General features: G+C 43.6%; 1 protein-coding gene across 1 annotated transcript in view; it reads left to right on the forward strand.

Moving 5' to 3' along the window:
* LOC126455846 (uncharacterized) overlaps window positions 1-16,177 on the forward strand; it is a 187,236-nt gene that overhangs the window by 170,674 nt on the left and 385 nt on the right. The gene's annotated exons all lie outside the window — the stretch shown is intronic.

Below are 16,177 nucleotides of genomic sequence, written 5' to 3' on the forward strand. Positions count from 1 at the left end.
GGCGATGACGAATACACGCTTCCAATGTGCGTTCACCGCAATGTCTCCAAACACGGATGCGACCATCACGATGCTGTAAATTCAAACTGGATTCATCCGAAAAAATGACGTACACCCAGGTTCGTCGTTGTGCACGCCATCGCAGGCGCTCCTCTCTGTGATGCAGCGTCAAGGGTAACCGCAGCCATGGTCTCCGAGCTGATAGTCCGTGCTGCTGCAAATGTCGTCGAACTGTTCGTGCAGATGGATGTTGTCTTGCAAACGTCCCCATCTGTTGACTCAGGGATCGAGACGTGGCTGCACGACCTGTTACAGCCATTCGGATAAGATGCCTGTCATCTCGACTGCTGGTGATACGAGGCCGTTGGGATCCAGCACGGCGTTCCGTATTACCATATTCTGCTAACAGTCATTGGATGTCGACCAACGCGAGCACCAATGTCGCGATACGATAAACCGCAATCGCGATAGGCTACAATCCGACCTTTAACAAGGTCGGAAACGTGATGGTACGCATTTCTCCTCCTTAGACGAGGCATCACAACAACGTTTCACCAGGCAACGTCGGTCAACTGCTGTTTGTGTATGAGAATCGGTTGGAAACTTTCCTCATGTCAGCACGTTGTAGGTGTCGCCACCGGCGGCAACGCTGTGTGAATGCTCTGAAAAGCTAATCATTTGCATATCAAAGCAACTTCTTCCTGGCCGTTAAATTTAGCGTCTGTATCACGTCATCTTCGTGGTGTAGCAATTTTAATGGCCAGTAGTGTACTTGCTCTTGGATTTCGGGCTGGCTCCCTCATTTGCGTTCGAAGCTGAGGTGCTATTATAGAATAGTCAGGATAATCCATACAATTGTGCGAACAGCTGTGACAAGATGGCTTAGTGGCTAGCGCGCTTGCCTAGTAAGCAGGAGAGCAGCGTTCGATTCCCGGCCTTAGTATAAATTTTTACTCGCGACTTCAGTGTGTGTACGTAAAATCATATTTGCATGAGGCCAGTAAAGTCTATAAAATTTTCATTTCATGTGTACAAATGTCTCTGCCAGAACCATTTTGCTGCGATCGAGTCATGCTAATTGGTAAGCTCAGAAGCCTGTAAAATGCATCCCACTTCAATGACGCCATCGTCAGAAAAGAGTTGGTTGGTGTAGGGAGCATGTTGGTTGGGGTCAGCAACAATAGTTCAGAGCGATGTTCTTCCACGATTACCGCTTCATTGTGGCAACTGATTCTGCCACCAGTTGTTGTGGAGAGAGAGGGCATGCGTAACTAATGGGGAAAGCTTATGGTGTGGGCGGGGATTATGCACAATGGCCGAACACAGCTGACTATCTTTGCGCAAGGTACTGTTACAGCACTGCGGTATTGCAGGGAGATTATTCTGGATCATGTCTTTTGTTTAGCGGTGAGGTAGGTCCGGAATTTCTGTTTATGGATGACAGTGTCAGCCTGCACAGGACCGCTGAGGGGTCTGACTCACTGGAAAGTGAAGATGATGGACGTATGAAATGGCCTGGGTGCTCCCTGGGCCTAAATCCTACACGGGATGCTAATGGCAGACGTGTTTCTGAATGAACATCTCCCGGAACAGTGCACGAACTGAAAACGCCTTGAGAGCGGAGTGGCACAATAATCCCCAACGACTACTCAACCGTTTGGTAGTCAGTATGAATAACAGATGCAAAATGTGCATTAGTACCCGAGAAGGGCATATTCCTTACTGACAGCCCGATATCGACATCTTTTCTGGGAGTCTGGCCTGTGTCAGACATGAATGGTATTTCAGTTACCTTGCTTTCCCAAGTTGTAAAATCTGTACCATTTTTCGTTATTCATGTACCACTCCACCTCTGTTACGTATGTGAAGTGTTTCGCGTCGTCTATCATTGGCTTTGATTATTCCTGTCCAACTACACTTCTGTTCCTGAGCAACTGTCAAGCAGTGTACCAACCGGCAACTTACACCTGTTGTCAAAATAAACTGTCAGTTTCGATGCTTAAGTGAAAATTCACCTCAGGTTTTAATTAATTAATTGGTGAACAAGATACAATCGTGGAAATCCAGACGAATATTTTTGAAACACCCTGTGTTTTATTAAATGTCGATATGGCGTTATATGAAGGGTTCACACACTAATTTATTCCACAGATGAAGTTCCTAAACCCCGGGCCGCATGTCATGCAGAAGGTCCGTATGAGGAACATGTTCGTACACTTTGTACGAACACTCTTAGCTAAGCCGGCCGGTGTGGCTGAACGGTTCTGGGCGTTTCATTCCGGAACAGCGCGACCGCTACGGTCGCAGGTACGAATCCTGCCTCGGGCATGGATGTGTGTGATGTCCTTAGGTTAGTTAGGTTTAAGTAGTTCTAAGTTCTAGGGAACTGATGACAACGGATGTTAAGTCTGATAGGGCTCAGAGCCATTTGAACCATTTGATGAAACCGCCATTGTCCCACAATCCTAGTGTTTATCTCGTGTGTCATGCTACTACAGAAGTCAGGTTGAACGTTCTGTTCCTTTGTATTGCCATTTTGTATGTAATACACTAAATTACGGGCCCGTATCGTTAACGTCGATATGCTGCAAGATTTTGGAACATATATTGTGTTCGAACGTTCTGAATTACCTCGAAGAAAACGGTCTATTGACACACTGTGAACATGGGTTTAGAAAACTTCGTTCCTGTGAAACACAACTAGCTCTTTATGCACATGAGGTGTTGAGTGATATTGGGGTTGTTTTGGGGAAGGAGACCAGACAGCGAGGTCATCGGTCTCATCTGATCAGGGAAGGACGGGGAAGGAAGTCGGCCGTGCCCTTTGAAAGGAACCATCCCGGCATTTGCCTGGAGCGATTTAGGGAAATCACGGAAAACCTAAATCAGGATGGCCGGACGCGGGATTGAACCGTCGTCCTCCCGAATTTGAGTGCTATTGACAAGGGATTTGACACTGTACCACACAAGCGGCTTGTAGTGAAATTGTGTGCTTATGGAATATCGTCTCAGTTGTGAGACTGGATTTGTGATTTCCTGTCCGAGAGTTCACAGTTCGTAGTAACTGAATGAAAGTCATCGAGTAAAACAGAAGTGATTTCTGGCGTTCCACAAGGTAGTGTTACAGGCCCTTAGCTGTTCCTTATCTATATAAATGATTTGCGAGGCAATCTGAGCAGCCGTCTCCGGTTGTTTGCAGATGACGCTGTCGTTTATCGACTACTAAAGTCATCAGAAGATCAAAACAAACTGCAGAACGATTTAGAAAAAAATATCTGAATGGTGCGAAAAGTGGCAGTTGACCCTAAATAACGAAAACTGTGAGGTCATCCACATGAGTGCTAAAAGGACCTCGCTCGGTTACACGACAAATCAGTCTAATCTAAAAGCCATAAATTGAACTAAATACCTAGGTATTACAATTACGAACAACATAAATTGGAAGGAATACATAGAAAATGTTGTGGGGAAGGCTAACCAAAGACTGCTTTTTTGGCTCAAATGGCTCTGAGCACTATGGGACTCAACTGCTGAGGTCATTAGTCCCCTAGAACTTAGAACTAGTTAAACCTAACTAACCTAAGGACATCACAAACATCCACGCCCGAGGCAGGATTCGAACCTGCGACCGTAGCGGTCTTGCGGTTCCAGACTGCAGCGCCTTTAACCGCACGGCCACTTCGGCCGGCAATGCTTTTTATTGGGAGGACACTTACAAGGGAATGGTCAAACTTGTCATGCCGAAACATGTATTGCTTTTTTAGCACTGTTATTTAACTGTGCAAAAGGTCCGTGTGCAAAATTGTAGCTGCTGACATGAACTGGAAGTCACCTAAAAAAAATCACGAACATGGCTGTGTTTCCTGCTTGGCGCTTGCAGTGACGGCTGGCCACCCCTGGAAATGGCGAGTAGCGAGCGTTGTGCGCATGGTCGGCAAGTGTGGCCGTCTTACTGCGGCGTTCACTAAAGAGGAATATCGCTCCACGGTTTTGGTGGAAAGGGGAAACGAATATTCGTTTCTGTGGCATACACGTCCTTTTAATTTCTGGTACGTATTTCGAAACATACCATCCTGAAACTGGTTAGATATGTGAAAGATGTTATGTACATGTTCATCTATACTCCGCAAGCCACTTTACGGTGAACATTCAATCTCCCCTCACAGGTGATGGCGAACCCTGTAAATGTTTTGCTGCTTGCAATGGAGATATACCACAGACGCCAAATGAAGCAATCAACAGAAAACACGCGTGAAGACTATGTGTTGTGCGACATGGTTGTTAAACTTGTAGAAGAGCATGTAAATGGCGCAGACATGTGGCTAGAAGCGACTGAAACACTCGATATTGCAGACTGTGAATCTACAGACGGCGAAGACACCGACGAAAGTTGCAATCGTGAAGACTTTTCGAGTGATAGCGCCAAGTACCGTCATCAATTATCTCCGAAAGTAACACCATCAACTACAATTACCTTATCAGACAAGAAAAAGTGGTGACGTATTGGTTGAACGAAATTGGTAAGAAACGCCTACGTGTCAGTACTGTTCAAAATAAGTATCCCTTTGTCCGTTCTGAACGTGAATTGTATAGATGGAGAAAGGAAGTCGCTGGACGACTCAAGAGTCGACTGGAAATTGCGACGGAGATAAATGCGCGACGTTTTTAAGCTGTTTACCGATGCCAAACCAGTCATTTAGTGTCAGCGATACAACTTTGCGTGATTGGGCGTTAGAGATTGCCAACGCGATAGGCGCTAAAGAATTTACAGCTTCTCAAAGTTGGATTAGTCACTTCAAAAAATCACATAAAATTGTGGCAAGAAAAATAACAAAATTTGTATCGAGAAACAGGTCGGAAAATGAAGTGACCCAAATCGAAATAATAGAAGCTTTTCTTACGAATTCAAAAAATAAGATCGCTAGTTTTAGTGAATCGTACGTGTACAATGCAGATCAGTCAGGTTTTCAAAAAGAAATGCGTGCGAAAAGAACACTGCCATTCAAAGGGGAAAAACATATAGAGGCGATTGGGCAGTCCACGACTGCACTCACCCAATCATACACTATAATGCCCATAATTAGTCTGTATGGTTCATTGCTGCCTAAACTATATGTGTGTCTTCAAGAACCAACTGGACTTTTGGACCACGTGTCAAAAGAACAATGTTCTACGCAAACAATCTTGTGGTAGACGCATCGAAGTCTGGAAAAATGGGAAATGAAAACGTTAAACTTTTCATGGCTCATGCTTTTCTTCCGTTCTGCGGGAACAAATCTCTTCGCCTTCTAGATTCGTGATCAGGTCATAAAAGGTCTGATTCATTAAAAGCTTTATTTCGAGCCCACCCTGACAAAGAAGTAGAGATACTTCAGATTCCACCCGGCACGACGAACATAATTCAACCTTTAGACAGAGAATTTTTCCGTCAGTGGAAGGCATTTTACAGAAAGCTAACAGAGAAAATTATTGTGTGCAGATCACTTCAATTTCCTGTCTGTCACCGTGACAATATTCTCAAGCTGCAATCAGTAGTACATTATCAATTTTCCTCCCCACGGTTTCAGAATTTGATTAAATATACGTGGCACTCCTCGCAATATATACTGATACTAGGCCTGATTCAATCCTAACACCAGCCCAGTTTTGTCTACGGACATCTAACAACGTCTGTGATTCGCAGGGCTTTCATATGTCGTCTTTGCTTGTATGTTCTTGGTCCACAAAAAAACTAAGTTTTGAACATTGTATCAATATTTCGCTTTTTTGCGGTAATTACAAGAAATAAAATTTGGACGTGTTCTAAACCGTATATTTATTTGTGTCTATTTCATAGCTATTTGGAAAGAATGTTGTAGATATCAGCCATATTTGTCAACGAATGTTTAATTATCATACGATCGCTTTCACTGGGGGAATCAGCTCTCACTGCTGTGGCAAGACAGCGGCGCGTAGCTAGTCATTAGATGGCGTTGGTATAACGTAGCGAGAGAGGTACAAGGGGCAGTTATAAGTGAGGAAAACATGTGACAATAATGTCTTACTTCATAAGATTGATTACAGATTTCCAGGTCATGTCAGCAGCTAAAATTCTGCATACAGACTTCTTGCAATGTTAACTCACAGTGGTAAAAAAAGCAACACAGGTTTCGACATGACAAGTCTGACCATTCCCTTGTTAGAAAATGTAACATACCTACTAAGGAGACTGCCTACACTACGCTTGTCCGCCCTCTTTTAGAATACTGCTGCGCGGTGTGGGATCCTTACCAGAAAGGACTGACGGAGTACATCGAAAAAGTTCTAAGAAAGGCAGCGCGCTTTGTATAATCGCGAAATATGGGGACAGTGTCAGAAAAATGATTCAGGATTTGGGCATCATTAAAAGAAAGGCGTTTTTCGCTGCGACGGAATCTTCTCGCGAAATTCCAATCACCAACTTTCTCCTCCGCATGCGAAAATATTTTGTTGACACTGACCTACATAGGGCGGAACGATCACCACAATAAAATAAGGGAAATCAGAGCTCGTACGAAATGTGGTGCTACAGAAGAATGCTGAAGATATGGTGGGTAGATCACGTAACTAATGAGGAGGTATTGAATAGGATTGGGGAGAAGAGAAGTTTGTGGCACAACTTGACTAGAAGAAGGGATCGGTTGGTAGGACATGTTTTGAGGCATCAAGGGATCACAAATTTAGCATTGGAGGGCAGCGTGGAGGGTAAAAATCGTAGAGGGAGACCAAGAGATCAATACACTAAGCAGATTCAGAAGGATGTAGGTTGCAGTAGGTACTGGGAGATGAAGAAGCTTGCACAGGATAGAGTAGCATGGAGAGCTGCATCAAACCAGTCTCAGGACTGAAGACCACAACAACAAAACAACACGGAAATATATAGGTGTTCATTCTTTGCGCACGCTATACGAGATCGGAATAATAGATAATTGTGAATGTGGGGTCGATGAACCCTCTACCAGGTACTTAAGTATGATTTGCAGAGTATCCATGTAAATGGTTCAAATGGCTCTGAGCACTATGGGACTCAACATCTGAGGTCATCAGTCCCCTAGAACTTAGAACTACTTAAACCTAACTAACCCAAGGACATCACATACACCCATGCCCGAGGCAGGATTCGAACCTGCGACCGTAGCAGTCCCGCGGTTCCGGACTGCAGCGCCAGAACCGCACGGCCACCGCGGCAGGCGAGTATCCATGTAGATGCAGGTGTATTTCTTATAACTCATGGAATGCGGAATGCTTCTTACCCGAATGAACGGAAACATTTTCAGTTAGGGCGACGGAGTGCACCCAGTCTGGAGTAGCGCAGTTCAGTGCTGGCCTTTGCCACGCTGGTGTGATCCCGTATAGGAAAGTAACGAGGTCTTAGCGTGCTGAGGCCTTGTGCCCTGCGGGAGGTTCGCGTGACGAAAGCTGGGAGCGGGGCTCTCTCATCGGATAAGGCAGGACAAATGCGCTCCTGTGACCGCGCACACGAGCCTTCGCCAGGGGTCACGTCTTTTGTGGCGATAATCAGGCGAGAGAGGCCTTTGATGGAAAAGGGGAGCTTTTCCGTTCAGGACACACTCAGACTCATGATCTACTTTAATCAACACTTCTTTAAGTCCTACGTTGTGTCAAATACTCATATTACTGATTTTCATTATTAAGAAGAATTACACTCGAGTGCGTCCTTTGAAATGGCAATTAAATAAAATAATTAGTTGTACTAGCTGAAAAAATTTAATCGGAAGTGTGGTGCGTTACTATTTCTTTTATTTTGATAAAGTATAAGGGGCGATCAAAAAGTTTCGCTTTTTCGACCTTGCCGCATCGTATTGCAACCTAGCGCGACTTCGATGCACGTATGTAAGCAGCGACATGTAGACAAGGAATTAGTGTGGCATTCCTGTCTTTTTGACGTGCATGCGGTAGATGTGGGAACGTGAATGTGGTGTGCGTACCGTAAGACCTTCGGTACACACACCATCAGATTATTTGACTTGTCGCCCTAACGAAGTAGACGAGTGTCAGCAATATGTCTCGTGGTCTTATTGTGGCGTGTTTATCTTCTGCCGGTAGGTCAGACGATAGAAATGCCACTTGCACGCTTAGAGTAGCAGATTGACGGTGATCAACTTTAAACAGAACTTGATTAATTTTCACCCACATTTATTAAAATAGTAACAAGCATAAACCTTACATATCTTGATTCTGGATGCTATTTACAATTGACATTCTGAAGTTCCTTTGGTCGTGCTACGTTAATCTTCTTCTCACATATCTCTGATACTTGACAAAGTGTCTATACATTTCTCTGCATGGCTATGTACAGGAATATGATAATCTTATTAGGCGCAGACTGAAACTTGACTATAGACTGGTACAGACAAATGCAGACTGGTACAGACCAATGCAGACTAATGCAGACTGACCAATCGGAGGTCTGTACACTCGTTATAATACCTCGCGCGTTCAGGTATCACTGCACGAGTGTGATCCGCGAGGAGAAAAGCAGCAATCTCATTGGCTGCGTTACATATTAATACGCGGATCGGCGGAAGCAGAATTTGGTCCGTCTCTAAGGCAGCGCCATATCGTAGTGCAGAGACGGACGAGCGCAGCGCCTGCGCTGTTGTGCTTAGCGGGGCGCGCTCTATTGGGAAAGTTGTGTACGCGCTGACTACGCGGAACTATGTACACAACAGTGAACTGTGGCGACGTTATTACCAATCGCGCCCAAACAGGAAAAGACGTGCTGTTCTTCTTTTGTTGGCTGTCGAATGACAGACCCCAGTAGACATCTATCGGAGAGTGAAGAACGCGTATGGGGCAGCATGTCTACCGAAAACAACCGTTGTGGGAAGGTTCGACAACAGGTGCTGCTTCACGATAACACACATCCCCATATCGCAAATGTCGCAACGCAGACGTTACGGCAACTGATGTGGAAGACACTGTATCACCAACCCTCTAGTCCTGGTCTCTTTTTGATCGCCCCTTACGTATTTGTTGAATACGATCTTGAGTTCATGGTACGACATTTCTATCAAGAACATGATAAATAGGGACGAAAGATGATTCGAACAAAAACCGAATATCTGGTAATCAATAGCGATCCTAGATTTGAAGTACCCACCGTTAATGGAGTAATTATGAGACTGACCGAAAAATTAAAATATTTGGAAGCATATCTTGAGAAAAGTGTGTTTAGTGTACAGAAGTAAAAAACAGATTACAACAACACAGAGAAGTAATAAGCTGTTTGAATATATATATATTTTTTTGTTTTGGTGGGAAAAGAAAATTTCCAACAACGATAAGAAAAGACTGAGTAGGCTAAGTAATAAGCTGTTTGAATATTTTTTTTTGTTTTGGTGGGAAAAGAAAATTTTCCAACAACGACAAGAAAAGACTGAGTAGGCTAATGGATGCTCTGTGGATCAGAGCAGTGGATTTAACGAGGACCAATAGATGTGGAAATAGATTGTTTATGAAGGAATGTCAGAATATCAAGAATCGAGAATAACCTACTGGTGAACTAAAAGCTAGAATGACGATAAATGAATCGGTGATAGGACTGAAAGAAAATCATTAAACTAGTACGAGCATTTGTTAAGAACACCAGATCATCGCTGATCAAAGAAAATTTTTAAAGCAAAACCACCTGACAGATGGAAACCATGATGTTCTTGTAAAGACAGTATCAGGGAAATAATGGTGCATCGCTCTATGAGCAACGAGGTTACCCTGAACAGACAGGCTTGGCAGAAGATAACAGTTATACAGAAAAATAGTAGTGTTAATTACTTTTGCAGCAATTAATCCTGTGTAATAATAGTAATTAATATAATAGTTATGGACCACACCTAGACTTATTTACAAAAATTTACTCCAAAACTACAAATATATTTCTATCACAAATTCAGTCGAGAAAGTAAACTATCGTATGTCTATGTTATCAATGAAAATCTCCAAAGTAAAATTTATCGCTCCGTATCCGATTCTTAAAAAAATGTGGGTGTCAGAAAAGGCGATGGTTTATCTCCACTTCTTTTACAGCATCTTCGAACAAAAGATCTGAGAATTTGGAATCACAAACTTAAATACCACAGAATGTTTCCACTCGTGCTGGAAAGAAGGAATAAAAATGAGTTACTAACATTCACAGATGATTCTGCCGTTTTTGCATAACTGCTTGAGGTAATGCCTAGTGCATTAACTGGAAGTTTAGTGTGTTAAGGAATATTAACACTTAACAAGATCTCTCATCGTAAAAGAGGAGGAGATCTTGCCGACAGTGAATTGGAAAGAAGGCAACAAAAACCATGTTAAATGAAAGAGAGGAGGAGCGAGAGATACGTCTGGCATCACAACGGAAGAGAATGAAAAGACTAAGAGAAAATTTAATTGATGAACAGCGAGATGAAATTAGAGAAGTTGATCGAAAACAAAAATGAATCGCACACATCTGCATTATCAATCGCAGTGCATCTGTAGTATGAATAGCAGTACGTCTTGGGAAGTTCCAGTAAGTCTCGAACGATACATTCCGAGTGGATACTTTTGGCCTCCTCTCTTTCGTCAGAGGGGAGTAATGGCTTGTGAAGGAGTGTAGGTTACAGATTGTATGGGAAGAAATAAACCCTGACATATCTAGAGGACTTGACGCACCTGTTCGGGGCATTTAAAGCCTAGTCCACACCGGAACAACGTTGCGTGTCTTTGCTGCGGGGCTGCGCCGGTTCAGTTCCTCGCATCTGCTCAGCAGTAACCCCACAATAAAGTCTTGTCTACACTACGGGACCAGTGTCGCTCGAAACACCTCAGGAACTAGCCTATGAGGGTCTATTTGTGTCACTTTTACTTCTGATTAATAAAAATGCAGATTGTGACTCCGTAACACAGTGGAAGTTCGTTTTTTAATTATAAGGGATTCTTCAGCATTGTGTTTGCTGTAGCTGATGCTGATTACAGTTTCATATGACTTTATGTGGGCTGTTAAGGACGAATTTCTGGCGACGGAGTCTTTAAATATACAACGCTCCATCAAAAAAAATAAATAGTGGAGCACTGGCTTTGCCTCAGCTCCGCCATTGCCTGGGAGAGAAAATCTTGTCCCATGCGTGTTTCCTGTGTTACGAAATTTCATGAAACCACATCCTTGCTAGAACAACCAATCACTGTCACGTGCTGATAGAATATTTAGTTACCAACTACGTCGTTCAAGGCACATTCTGAAAAATTTTTTTGGGATGTCGGCCGCGAAATTTCGGATTATATGAAACCTATATCACTACAAACCCAGTAAAGTGGAAACGGCGATTCTTGAAAGTACCTATTTGCATCATTTTTGGGATGCCGTTCAGAAACAAATTACACTCTATCTGGCACTTACGAAAAGGAAGATTCTGCCGGGAACTCCATACATCGAGCGTGACTATTAGAACTACAAGAATCGCGACTTCTAGTGCTACGAACTATACCGAGGAGATCTTCAAACAAAGAACAGGAAATCAGAAATGAATGTGGAGATTACTTTGTATCATCTGAAAGTTGAATTTATTAGAAAAAAAAATTACTTTTTCCTAACCTTCGTTCTGTTACTTATAACAATAGTAAATGTTATTTGAAATTCATAACAATTATTAATTTCATTTTATCTTACTTGATGTCATTCTGCACCACTGCTACGACTTTCTCTTAACTGATTCACAGATAGGGAAGATATGAGGGGTTCACATCCAAACCGTGAACATTTTTAGAAGCGCTTTCTACTTTCCTCTAATTTCTTGAAAATGACTTTTCAGAGAGTGACTTTTTTCTATTTTTGCTATTAAAACGCCTAACTTTTCTGACAGACATTTCAATGCATGCCCTCGGTTGTCGCGGTTTCTATATCCCTTTCAGATCTGACGTTTTTCTAGAGGAAGGAAAATTTTTCTTTGTTAATGCTCTTAGGTGATTTTTCAACGATTTTAGATGCAAGATTTATACAAAAATATGTACTGGTTTTCAAAACGTACTTTGTGCACTTGGCTTCATTTTATGGACTCAATGACTACTATAAAATTCTCTTTTGTGATGAATACGTGATTATTCAATAATTATCATGCAAAATACCAGTATTCAATTATACAGCGGAATATAGAAACCAACCACATCCATGTGTTCTGGTGGTAACTAGCTTATGTGCAGTGCTGTGCACTACTGTATTGACATGCTGATATTTTCATAGTGATGTCCAACAGCTGGTAGCACGTGCATATGATGGAAATTCGTAAATGTGTACTTCAGGCTTCTATTGAGAAAAAAAGCCTCTGTTGCAACGACGAGACAGTAAAAGTTAACGTACACAGTTGCAGCCAGAGGGATATTCAGTATGTGTGATGTCCCACTAGCAGTTGTTCATTTGAAGATCCTCAATTAGTTTCCGTAATCCACAAAATGGTTCAAATGGCTCTGAGCACTATAGGACTCAACTGCTGTGGTCATAAGTCCCCTAGAACTTAAAACTACTTAAACCTAACTAACCTAAGGACATCACACACATCCATGCCCGAGGCAGGATTCGAACCTGTGACCGTAGCGGTCGTGCGGTTCCAGACTGTAGCGCCTTTAACCGCTCGGCCACGCCGGCCGGCAATCCACAAAATGGAAAATATAAAATACGAGCCCAGTAGACGACGACAATGACACTGTCGACTACGTGCCAGATTGAGCCAAACTTACGCCGAACGTGTGCACACAGAGAAGCCTGTTTCGATTTGATTCATATTTTGTATCACGTTAGACCCGCCACAAACTCCTGGGAGACGGGAAAACGTTGCGGGTCTGAATCGCAACAGTGCCAATCCACACTCGATTCGGCCGCATAAAAGACGCCCAGCACAAACAACGAACCCCTTGAGTGTGAGGTTGCAAAGGGCCAGTGATATTTACGGCAATTGACGCCCCACATATTGCCTACAACGTAACCACAATATTGACTGCTAATGGCAACAAGGGCGGGATTGGAGATTTCCAGTGGTGAGCACAGCGTGAGGCTATAGACCGTAGTTGAACTGCTTAGTCGACGAATAACTCACAGCAGTGCTACATTGCCAGTGGTGTTGATACAGAGGAGTGCAATTGCAAAGATAAACAAAGCAAGCATTGCATTGTATCAACAACAGCTGTTGCCAAAGTTGACATTTCGTCAAAAAGGAATGAAAGGAATTTTGCAGAGTGAGAAAGAAATGGCAGACGAAATATCTGTTGATTGCGATAGAGGACGCTCCTGTGACAGTCGCCAATGCGCATGAGTTTCCGCGCCAATTTTTGCTATAAAGCCGACACCGTGAACTAGAACTCGCCAGAGGCAGACACTCACTCGAAGATAGCTGGACGGTTGCCAGCTGAAATGTTGCGGCAAGAAGTCAACATGATCCGGCTGCAATCTCGAAACTTCATAGAACTTGACGATGCGCAGCAACTGCGGAATCGGTCCGAAAATTTGTAGTTGAGATAAACGAATTTATCCCACCGTTCAATAAGTAGTTTGTTTTCAACTCCGACCAGCTGGGATTTGAAGAGGGAATGCATGTCAAAGGAACCCTGGAAATCAGAGGTGCCTAGAGAGTAGTATCACGATCAATTAACATCAATGCCTTAACGCATTATGCCGTCTGTTCATTTGGATGGTAAATTGATTAGAAAGTTATTTATTGTGCTGCGAGAAGTTGTAGGTGCTTTGCCCCATGCGATTCTTTCTCGTGTGTGTGATCTTGCAAGGGCAGCAGAGGATATTTACGTCACAGCAAGAGAAAGTGGGAAAATGGTTGTAAGAGAACTATAAAACTGTGGTATGAGCACTTCTTTTGGCCTATAGCTGACCAAAAATCTTGCTTTTGCTTTATTTTGGTCTGCGTATAAACGTCATTCTACTTTAGAGCAAACTATCCCTCCTGAAAAATGTTACATTGCAGTTTATACTATCAGGAACCACTGGAAAAATTCAGCCTCCGAATTTTTTTTCCCGTGCCTATAAATCATATCATCGCACTATTTGCAGCTACTCCTTAAAGGATAGCCAGTTTCACGATACGCTCCACGACAAATTGTTTCGCATTCGGGTGCATGCCATCAAATTCCATCAGTTCTCATCACCCTCTTACACCAATAAGATTCTATATAGAATGAGATTTTCACTCTGCAGCGGAGTGTGCGCTGATATGAATCTTCCTGGCAGGTTAAAACTGTGTGCCGGACGAGATTTGAACTCGGGACCTTTGCCTTTCGCGGGCAAGTGCTCTACCAATTTTTTTATATCATTTTGTTCGATATTGTTCGTTGCATGTGTTCGGTGCGGATGTCCAATGACACTCGTTCAAGTTCAGTGTTGAGTCGTTGACTCAGTTTTTTTATTACAGAGGGCAGCTAACCCTCCGACCGAACATGCTGAGCTACCGTGGTGACATCCAGTTGAGCTAACTAAGCCCGATTCACCATCCGTCCTCAAAGCTTCAATTCTGCCAGTACCTCGTGTCTTACCTTCCCTAGTTCGAGTTTCGGTCCGGCACACAGTTTTAATCTGCTAGGAAGTTTCATGATTCTATATAAATTCTTTAAAACTGGAGACCTGGCTGAAAGTCCAGCACGATTTGTAACTCCCAAGTAATTGGCCTTTGATCTTTATGGTGAGATACTTCGTAATCACTGTGGTACGCAGTTTTTCATTCGGTGTTCCTGGTGCAAGTTAATGGTTTGTTTTGAACATTGAGTGTCGACGGTGCCCATTTTGTGAAGTGTGATACACACACCCCATAGAAGTTTGATCTCTGTACCCCTCTTCCCAGGATACTACACTGCTGGCCATTAAAATTGCTACACCAAGAAGAAATGCAGATGATAAATGGGTATTCATTGGAGAAATATATTATACTAGAACTGACATGTGATTGAATTACCCAGAACAACCACCTCTGGCCGTAATAACGGCCTTGATACGCCTGGGAATTGAGTCAAAGAAAACTTGGATGGCGTGTACAGGTATAGCTCCCCATGCAACTTCAACACTATACCACACTTCATCAAGAGTAGTGACTAGCGTATTGTGACGAGCCAGTTGCTCGGCCACCATTGACCAGACGTTTTCAGTTGGTGAGAGATCTGGACATTGTGCTGGCCAGGAGAGCAGTCGAACATTTTCTGTATCCAGAAAGGCCCGTACAGGACCTGCAACATGCGGTCGTGCATTATCCTGCTGAAATGTAGGGTTTCGCAGGTATCGAATGAAGGATAGTGCCACGGGTCCTAACACAACTGAAGTGTAAAGTCCACTGTTCAAAGTGCCGTCAATGCGAACAAGAGGTGACCGAGACGTGTAACCAATGGCACCCCATACCATCACGCCGGGTGATACGCCAGTATAGCGATGACGAATACACGCTTCCAATGTTCGTTCACCGCGATGTCGCCAAACACGGATGAGACCATCACGATGCTGTAAACAGAACCTGGATTCATCCGATAAAATGACGTTTTGCCATTCGTGCACCCAGGTTCGTCGTTGAGTACACCATCGCAAGCACTCCTGTCTGTGTTGCAGCGTCAAGGGTAACCGCAGCCATGGTCTCCGAGCTGATAGTCCATGCTGCTGCAAACGTCGTCGAACTGTTCATCTAGATGGTTGTTGTCTTGCAAACGCCCCCATCTGTTGACTCCGGGATCGAGACCTGGCTGCACGATCCGTTACAGCCATGCGGGTAAGATGTCTGTCATTTCGACTGCTAACGATACGAGACCGTTGGGATCCAGCACGGCGTTCCGTATTACCTTCCTGAAGCCACCGATTCCATGTTCTGCTAACAGTCATTGGATCTCGACCAACGCGAGCAGCAATGTCGCGATACGATAAACCGCAATCGCGATAGGCTATAATCCGACTTTTATCAAAGTCGGAAACGTAATGGTAAGCATTTCTTCTCCTTACACGAGGCATCAAAACAACGTTTCACCAGGCAGCAGCTAACATTGTTTCTATCATAACTTTTAACACAACACTTTCAAACGAGTCTTACTGAAGACTGAGCTTGCGACTTCACACTCCAGGGGTTCCGAGTGAGTCCCCCTGAGGTCTGGTTTCTACACGACCAGTCATCTCGCACGATGTTGTACGTGCCCTGAATAGCAA

This window comes from Schistocerca serialis, chromosome 2, assembly GCF_023864345.2.
Source record: "Schistocerca serialis cubense isolate TAMUIC-IGC-003099 chromosome 2, iqSchSeri2.2, whole genome shotgun sequence".
In the NCBI taxonomy this organism is placed as follows: Eukaryota; Metazoa; Arthropoda; class Insecta; order Orthoptera; family Acrididae; genus Schistocerca; species Schistocerca serialis.